This window comes from Panthera pardus, unplaced genomic scaffold (assembly GCF_024362965.1).
Source record: "Panthera pardus isolate Hobbes unplaced genomic scaffold, ASM2436296v1 HiC_scaffold_15, whole genome shotgun sequence".
NCBI lineage: Eukaryota > Metazoa > Chordata > Mammalia > Carnivora > Felidae > Panthera > Panthera pardus.
Genome location: NW_026526710.1, coordinates 40,607,435 through 40,617,377, shown reverse-complemented (window position 1 = coordinate 40,617,377; position 9,943 = coordinate 40,607,435). Strand labels below are relative to the sequence as shown.

Sequence of the window (9,943 nt, the reverse complement as noted above, 5' to 3'; positions counted from 1 at the left end):
GCCCTCTCCTCCCTCCTTCCCTGCAAAGATATTGCCAAGCCTTCTCCACTCCCCTCAGCCTGCCTGCAGCCCTATGCAGACCCCTTGCCTCTGTTTATGGAGAAAAGTGGGTCCACTCCACCTTTGCTGCCCCCTCCACCCTTCCGATCCTCCATGAGGTTAGAAAAACACCGGTCCTGCCCAAGGACTTCTTTGGATCCCATTTCTCACTTTCTCAGAAAACTTAAGGTGTTGATTGTCACACCTCTTCTCACACCCTGGCTCCTAGAAATGGTCTTTCAATTTGCTGCTCTCTTCTTAAAAACAAAACAAACGAGCTGAAAACAAATGAAAACTTTTCCTGAAACACTTCTGTCTCCAGATAAGACCCCCTCCCTCTGTGTCACAGGACACTTCTCCAAAGAGTTGTCATGTTCTGCCTCCACTTCTCCACTCCAGCCCGGCTGCTGCCCCATCACTGTAAACAAGGCAGCGCCCATTAAGGTCCTCAGGGAGCTCCATGGCACTATGTTCATGAAAACCTTTCATTTTATGGATTTCCCAGAAGTACTCAGTACCTTTTAATCACTCCCTCATTCTCATGAAACTTTGTTGATATTTATCTCGGTAGTTATTTGACTAAGTCTGTTCCCGTTGTACAGCGAGATCCACGAGAGCAGGGCCGTGTCTTTGTGCTGCTGTCTCTCAGCGCTTACATCCAGTCACCTCCACTAGGGTGCCTCAGAGCATCTGGGAACCGGCATCTCGAAAACAACACTCCTGACCTCTGCCACCAGGGTCCTCTCCCAGGGTCCTATATCCCTGTAAATGGCACCTCCACCCATCCATTTGCACAAATCAAGAAGCTGGAGTCATCCTGGACGCTTCTCACCCTCTTACCATCCCCATGCCCAAACGCTGGTAGGCCATCAAGTGAGAATAAGCAAAGTTTGGAGACTGGGGAGGCCCCCAAATTTCACTACGCCAACCTTCCCTACGAAGGGGCATACTTGGAGCATGAGCCCCACAGGAATGTTGGCCAAGAGCAGGGAGGCAATCGCACGGTGTGTTGGAGGGTCGCTCAGAAAACTTCTGTTACTTCCTTTCAACACTGGGCATCTTATTCCTCTTTCCAGAGAGATTCCAACAACTGTGGCAAAGTTTTGCTTCTGACAGAGCCAGGCTTAATTTTTGTGCGCCTCGCCTTGGGTCTGCAAGCAGCATTGAGATCTGCCTGGCTATGGGTTAGAGGTCCCCGAACACAGTGGTCCTGACAGTGGCCGTGGCCCAGGAAATGCTGAGAATCTAGGGAGCCACCGCAGGCCACACAGAATCCAGAGGATCTGGAACCACCTTGGGCAAACCAAATCTTGGCCTCTCTGTGGTCCATTTCTTTCAGTCACAAACGTCCTTGTTTCTGTATAGTTGAGCATTAAAGACAGTTTGATTGTTGGCCCCACGCCCATATAGAATTCCCTGTTCTTCCCAGATTTAAAAAATTATCTTTTCCTTGGTAAACATCAAGACTCTGAAAATAGGCCTTAAAAATGGATCAGTATTCATTTCTAGAATTTTCAGTTTGCAAATGTTACCAGGACTCAAATGTGTAAGCACCTGATACCAGTTTGGGAATCACCATAAATGACAGACCAGAATTAGAATTAGGTGACAATTTTCTTTCCATTGTATCCCCATCCAGCCTGATAAATTACTTTGTTTACCAGCAGGTTCTTTCTGTGGACTTCCTTTGTTATTTATGCAGATGTTTCCTTCTTCAGTTCAATTATTTATGTTCATAGTTCTTATTTCTGCTCTTTAAACATTAAATCGACAAAAGAGTGCAAAGCCATATACCTCTTTTTGGTGTATTTTTATTGCTGCCACACTTTCTGTCAGCTCTAGATTTGATTTTCAGAGAAAAATAAAAGTTTATATACAAATCAAAATAATCCAAATGTTTTACATTTGAATTTTACTTTTATTAGGAATAAAAAGTTTTAGTTTTTTAATGATTCATTAAACAATCTCAAAACATTGTTTCTTTTAACTGCATTTAGGGTTTTTTGGGAAGATAATTAGAGCAAAAGTTTTCTAAATGCCTGCGTTTTACATTGAGCCCCATGGAAAGAGGCCTCTTTGCTCATCCCTTCCCATGACTGTATTGGAGTAAAAGTTCACAAGCGTGTTTGAGCTCAAAGGTATTTCCCAAGATGGTCTAGTTCAATGACTCCACAAACCAGGTGGTTGTCAGAATCAAAAGTTTTTAAAAATAAACAAAAACATGCTATATTGTAATTATGAAAAGAATGTACACGTGGAGGTCAATATAATTTTAGTACAGAAAGATATGAAGTGCAAAAAATCTCTCTTCTCCCACCTCCCCCAAATCCTCAAGGCCTCAACCCAGAGGAAGCCACTGTTACCAACGTCTCTTTTAGCTCTGACGATAACACTATGACCTCTCGTATATTTACCTTGTTTTATGAGCTTCAGGTAGTACATGTTGCTCTGCTATGAAAAGATGAGGAATTTAGCACATTGATCTGTTCTCTTCCCCGATACTTCTCAATTTTTGTTGCTTATATCATTTTTAATTCTTCTAGTATTTACTCACATAACTTCATATATCTAGGCCTCCGTTTTCAATCCACCAGTGTTAGCAAGTTTCCAGTGACTCTATACTACATATGCAGAGATGAGGGCACCTGTACCAACCCCTCTTCTCTGCTTCCCACTCACTAGTCCAAACTTAAGTTTAGGGCATTTACATTCTATAGATATAAATTCAATGCCTTGTCTATGGATTATATCTAAATGTTGAAAAGTAATCGTTTTAAAATACTATCATTATTTTTTTAAATATCATGATATTCACCATAGAACCCTGTGGAATTATTGGGTCTATAAAAAAAGTAAATGTAATTTTGGTTCCCTAAACTTGACCTCTTAAAAAGAGTATCCCAAACATCAAGGTCAAAATTCTCCACCATTTGCTCGAAAACTCATGGCACGTTTTTGTTTGCTTCAACAAAAGCTGACTTTGTCATACGGTTTTTTGTTTGTTTTTCTGGAGCTCTTAATTGCTTTGTGTTGTTGTTGACAGAAGAGACTGTGTGTTTATTTATCTTTCAGCTCTTCCAGGTTTTTGTGAATAACAGCTTGTGTAATGGACTCCAGGTTATTCTTTCACACAGGTCCCTACATAGGGTCTTAATGTTCTGAATATACAGTGTTTGTATCAGTTGGAATTGCATTTGCCATTTGCCTGCAAGTAACAGGAAACCCAACTTATAGTAGCTTACCCAAATAGCACTGATTTTCTAAAGGTAAAAGAAATCTAGAAGTAAGCCATCCAGGCCCAGTACTAAGGTTCCAAGATGCTTTGGAGATCTACGTTCCTTCTTTCTCTCCACTTAGCTATTCATGCTCTCACTGTGTGGCTTTTGTCCTCATGCTCATCATGTGATGGCTGCAGGATGGATGCTTACCTCTAACACAGGGTCTGCAGTCCCCAGGCAGGAAGAAGGGGAAATGTGAAAAGCAAAGAGCCAGTGCTGGCTGAGTTCGATCATCTTTGAAGTGTTTTCCCGGAGGATCACACCCACTGACCTCTGCTTACATCCTATTGGTCATGGTTGTCTGATAGCCACTCTAGATGCAAGGGAGTCTGGGAAATGTAGTTTGTAGCTGGGTACATTATGCCCTGTAGAAAATAAGTTTTTAGTAAAGGAAATGTAAATACACCTTGGGTTAGCAACTAGCAATGAGTTTTTTTTTTTTTTTCTTCATTGCATTTCAAGGTTAGTTGTGCTGTTTCTTAAAAATTTGGATTCTCAGGTCCTATTGTGGTAGCCCCTCCACCTCCCACCCCCCACACCAGCTTGGGAATGTTACTATTCTTAGTAAACCCCCTCAAGGGATAATTTGCATCCAGATCTTCACCTGTTCACAGACAAACGCGGGAACCACTGTTTATTTAGTTGTGAAAGTCAAAGCTACACATGAACTCTTTTTCCCCCCTTATGGATTATTTAATCAACACATGTTTCTAAAGCTCCCATTTTGCATCAGCTTTTTCTTAAATTCTGTGGAGAACATGGATGTATCAAGCATTTACTACCCCGGCTCCAAAAAAGTGCATTACAATGCAGCATGCATGATACCTAAGAATCTAAGGAATGTAATATTGTACTAGAGCTAAGAAGGGCTAGAGGGGCTTGTTGGCCCAGCCCTGCTTCAAAGACCAGTGTGGTCAAACACAGAAAGGGGCTAGTTGGAGAATGCAGAGGCTGACAGTGGTCAGGGTTCAGACAGGCGAAGAGGGCAGTTGACTTCGGAAAGAACACATGATAATAAGTACAATATAAACACGAGGGAAAGAAGCAAACAGGCTACTATATGCAGTATTTTAGAGTAATATGAAACAATTTAAAGGTAATGAGAAAAGACTGATATGTTATTGCCATTTCATAACTATTTTTTTGTGATTTAAAAGCTTTGCACAAAACAATATCTGATCTCTTCAAGCTAACATTTGAGTTGAAACACTCCTATATTAAAACTGCTAATGGGAGCCTTGGGCTTTGGTGCAGGCATGGACAAGTCCAAGAAACACACCAGGCACAACCAGTCACAAAAATGGCACAGAAATGGCATCAAGAAACTATGGTCACAAAGGTATGAATCTCTCTTGGGGGCACCTGGGTGATTCAGTCGGTTAATCGGCTGACTCTTGATTTCAGCTCAGGTCACGATCTCGTGGTGTGGGAGTTGGAGCCCCACGTTGGGCTCTGCGTTCACAGCACAGAGCCTGATTTGGATCCTCTGCCTCCCTCTCTCTGCCTCTCCCCACCCCTCTCAAAAATAAATAAATGTGAAAAAAACAATTGAAAAAACCCAAAGGTATGAAATATCTTAAGGGGGTAGACCCCAAGTTCCTGAGGAATACACTTTGCCTGGAAGCACGACAAGAAGGGCCTGAAGAAGATGCAGGCCAACAACGCCGAGTTCATGAGTGCACGTACCAAGGCTATCAAGGCCCTTGTCGAGCCCAAGATCCCAAACAGTGGCAGCTGCAAGCTCAGTCAATCGACTTGCCTACATCGCTCACCCCAAGCTTGGGAAACGTGCTTGTGCCTGCACTGCCAAGATCTCAGACTCTGCCGGCCAAAGGCCAAGGCCTAGGCTCAAACCAAGGCCCAGGCTGCAGCTGAAACTCCGGCTCCAGCCCCTGCTGCAGCTCAGGTTCCCCAAAGTGCCTGGGCCCCCACAGAGGCTCCGGTGTAGAGCCTTCTGTCTGCCAGGGTGGCAGGACTGGTGTGATGCCTGGCCTTCTATCAGCCGCCTGTGCTACTTTTACAAATAAACCCGCGGCAGGATCTGTCAAAAAAAGAAAAAAAAAAAAAAAGAAAAACAAACAAAAAACCACAACTGCTATGCATATCCAATAGTATTTTAAAAATAAAATACTGGGGGCAAGGCATGCCCTAGAATTCACTTGGTTTTATAGTGTGTTTAGGTAAAATAATGTCTGTGTGTGTATTGCTTTTATTAATATGACATACTGTGTGATAGCTGGACCTAGCAGCTCCTCAGTTGTGTGTAATATTAAGTAAGAGCAAATTTAAAAAAGGAAACTCTACAGATCCTGGGTGGATGGGGAACCCCCTTGACTATTTTTTGCATGTGGGGGATAAAAGAGCTACCGCACGGCCAGGCAGCCAGGCTGTTTCTGAAACGTGTGTGCCACTTCTAGAATGTCACACAGCTGAGTGGTGTGTGCTCTGAGGAGGCAGAGGACAATGAGTGTACACTGGCCGTGCTGTTCAGGGATGGCGACATAGCCAGCCACATGGTCCCTGGGTTTTACACGGGAGATCAAGTCATGCATGGTATTGTCTGAATAGGAACTCAAAAAATCATTAAAGATTTTCTTATGGTTCCTCAACTATTTTTGGTTCATCTGGAAACTGGAAACACTAAAACATGCACAACGGTTATAAAAAAAAAACAAACACCTAGGACCTTTGTTTTCATTACTTTGTGAACGTCCATTTTATACCTTTCACGAAGGTGCTTGGAGAGCCACCACGGCAGCTGGAACCTGAGAAGCCATGATCTTGGAGAGCAGGGAAGCCCAGAGAAGAGAGCCTGACATTTGCTGTCACTTCGTTCCATGATGAATTTGTTGCTTTGAAAGCGGTGACTGAGGGGACGAGGCACTGAGCAGGAAAGGGAAAGATGAGTAGACGCCGAAAAGCTGGGCAAAGTGTATGTTTAGACAGACGCAGGGCTGCAGTGGAAGAGCAGCCCTGGTGACCACCAGGCTGTCAGTGGGGCCCTGAAGGGCACGCCTACCAGGAACCGGTAAACTAAAAGTCAGCAGAGGAGAAAAGGAATGCAGCCTCCAACTGAACCCCTTGATGAGATGTGAGGTGGGTCCCCTGCCCTGACTGCCCCTGGCTGTTAGTGGGCCCGGAGTAAGTTCATCAGGTGCTTTGTTTTCTTCTTTCTTCTATGGGCAGGTGTTTTCCAGAGCCACCAGAGCTCAAGTAACCCCTGGTGTTTAAGATAAGTAGCTTTACGGACTTGTTTTCCTCCTGCAGTGGCTGAAAAAGTGTTTCTGACAGTTTCTAAAACCTAAGCACAGCATACAGGCTTTTCTCTCAGTTCTTTTGGTTTTTGTTTTTTTATTCTTTTTTAGACTTTATGACAGATGTCTAGAACGACAGGTACCAATGTTTTTATAGTGGCTGTCACTGGTTGGCAGGTTTTCATGTGACTTTCACTTTCTTCTTTGAATTTTTAAAATTCCTTTTGGTTTTTAAAATGGATCAGTACTCTTCTTTTAAAATTTTTTTTAACGTTTTACTTTATATTTGAGAGAGAGAGCGAGCAGGGGAGAGGGAGGGGCAGAGAGACAGAGACAGAATTTGAAGCAGACTCCAGGTTCTGAGCTGTCAGCACAGAGTCTGACACAGGGCTCGAACTCCACGAGCAGTAAGATCATGACCTGAGCTAAGTCAGATGCTCAACCGATGGCGCCACCCAGGTGCCCCAATGTTCTGCTTTTAGAAGATAGCCGTTAGGTCCTAAATCTTTTCTAGGCCAAGCACCTTCAAATTCTTTGGCTAATCCACATACAACATGATTTCCAGTCCAATTCTAATTGCTTTCCTTTACATACATCCTCATGCCTCTAGGTGGTAGAGCAGTTCTCTAAGTTTTGGGCCTCAGGACATCTTTTCACTGTAAAAATTATTGAGGACCTCAATGAGCTTCTGTTTATGGGTTGTATCAATATTTACTGTTAAAAGTCAAAATTGAAAAAAATTTAGACATTTAAAAATAAAAAAAACATTACATGTTCATGTAAAGAACATCCATAAGTAACAAATAACTGTTTTCCAAAACTTCAGTAAAATGGCATTTTTATATTTTGCAAATCTAATGTCTGACTTCACAGAAGACGGCTGAATTCTCATATCTGCTTCTGTACTCTATGTGTTGGGCTATCTTGTTTTCATTGAAGTGTGTGGGGGAAATCTGGCCTCATATAGGTAGGTAGTTGGAGAAGGGAAGAGTATATTAATGGCCTTTTCAGATCATTGTAGATATTCTTTAATATTACACAAGTATTCAACAAGTGGTAGTTTCTTAAGGTTAGTTGCAATGTGGCATCTAAAACTGTTATCAATACATTTTTTGTACTCTGTTGCATTAAAATGCACTAGTCTTTCTTGAGCTTTGAATGTATCTTACTTGTTACCTATTGTTCCAATACAAATTACCCCCAAAACTTAATAGCTTAAACTCACATTTTTTTTTTAACATTTTCTGTGCATCAGGATAGGGCAAGCATCAGGATTTTCATTCAAGGCCTCTCATGAGTTGCAGTTATGATGTTGACCAGGGCTGCCATCATCTGAAGGTGTGACTGAAGACAGAAGATCGGCTTCTAACCCCATTCGTGTGGCTGTTGTCAGGATTTTGTTCCCCATATGAGTCTTGAGAGTCCTCAAGACATGGCAGCTGACCTCCCCCAGAGTAAGGGATCCAAGAAAGCACAAGGCAGGGCCACAATGTCTTTTATACACTAAAGTCACACACCACCACTTCTGCTAGGTTCTGTTCACTGACAGATTCACTGAATAGAGTCCACATTCAAGGGGAAGGGAATTAGCTTCCATCTTTTCAAAGGAGAGGTATCAAAGAATTTGTGGACATATTTTAAAACCAAAATACTCACGATTTTGTAACATCATCATGCATTAGCCATTGGGAGAATATTTGTTCACTGAAATGTTGATAATTATGCTTTCAAAAATCATGTCACTATTAGTACTGATCTTACTAGATATCACTACACACTTACTAGAATGGCTAGAAAGTAAATTTAAAAAAAAACCTGATTATAAAAAATGATGGGCAGGATATGGAGAAACTCATACAGTGCAGGTGGGAGTGTAAAATGATACGGCCACTATAGAAAACAGTTGAGTTTCTTATAAAACTGAACATGCATTTATCATACAACCCAGCAATTGCACTATATTGTTCATGCAAAAATATGTATACAGATGTTCATAGCAGCTTTATTCATAACAGCCAATACCAGAAATAACCACCCATGTCTTTCCATGGCTGAACGGTTGAACAAATTTGTGTATTTCACTCTTGCAGATTCCTGTCATTTCACAAATCTGTTAAGAGGATCCTTTTTTATCATCAAGTCACTGTCAAAAACATTGAATAAACTGGGGTTGATACAAAAGTCCTGAGTCTCCTGAATCTTGTTTGACAATGATTGGCTACTAGGTTGCTCAATGGCTAATTTTATCTAAAGTTACCATTCCATAAATTATTCACCATGACCAAGTGGAATTTATACCTGGGATGCTGGTTCAGTATCTGCAAAACAATCAATGTGATTCATCACATTAATAAAAGAAAAGACAAGAACCATATGATCCTCTCAATACATGCAGAGAAAGCATTTGACAAAATACAACATCCTTTCTTGATAAAAACCCTCAAGAAAGTTGGGATAGAAGGATTGTACCTCGAGATCATAAAAGCCATATACGAAAGACCCAACGCTAATATTATCCTCAACGGGGAAAAACTGAGAGCTTTCCCCCCTAAGGTCAGAAATAAGACAGAGATGTCCATTCTTGCCACTGTTATTCAACATAGTATTGGAAGTCTTAGCCTCAGCAATCAGAAAACACAAAGAAATAAAAGGCATCCAAATCGGCCAGGAGGAGGTCAAACTTTCACTCTTCGCAGATGACATGATATTCTATATGGAAAACCCAAAAGATTCCACCAAAACTAGAACTGATTCATGAATTCAGCAAAGTTGTAGGATATAAAATCAATGCACAGATATCGGTTGCATTCCTATACATCAACAATGAAGCAACAGAAACAGAAATCAAGGAATCAATCCCATTTACAGTTGCACCAAAAACCATAAAATACCTAGGAACAAATCTAACCAAAGAGGTAAAAAATCTATACACTGAAAACTATAGAAAGCTGATGAAAGAAATTGAAGAACACACACAAAAAAGGAAAAATATTCCTGGATAGGAAGAACAAAATATTGGTAAAATGTCAATACTACCCAAAGCAACCTACATATTCAACGGAATCCCTATCAAAATAACACCAGAACTCTTCACAGAGCTAGGACAAACAATCCTAAGATTTGTATGGAACCAGAAAAGACTCCAAATAGCCAAAGCAATCTTGAAAAAGAAAACCAAAGCAGGAGGCATCACAATCTCGGACCTCAAGCTGTATTACCAAAGCTGTAATCATCAAGACAGTGTGGTACTGGCACAAAAACAGACACTCAGATCAATGGAACAGAACCCAGAAATGGACCCACAAATGTATGGCCAACTAATCTTTGACAAAGCAGGAAAGAGCATTCAGTGGAATAAAAAGACAGTCTCTT

General features: G+C 41.5%; 1 pseudogene; it reads left to right on the top strand.

Annotated features, from left to right (window-relative positions):
• The first annotated feature begins 4,534 nt into the window (after positions 1-4,534).
• On the top strand, positions 4,535-5,265 carry LOC109276492 (60S ribosomal protein L29-like; annotated as a pseudogene).
• Positions 5,266-9,943: the final 4,678 nt, after the last annotated feature.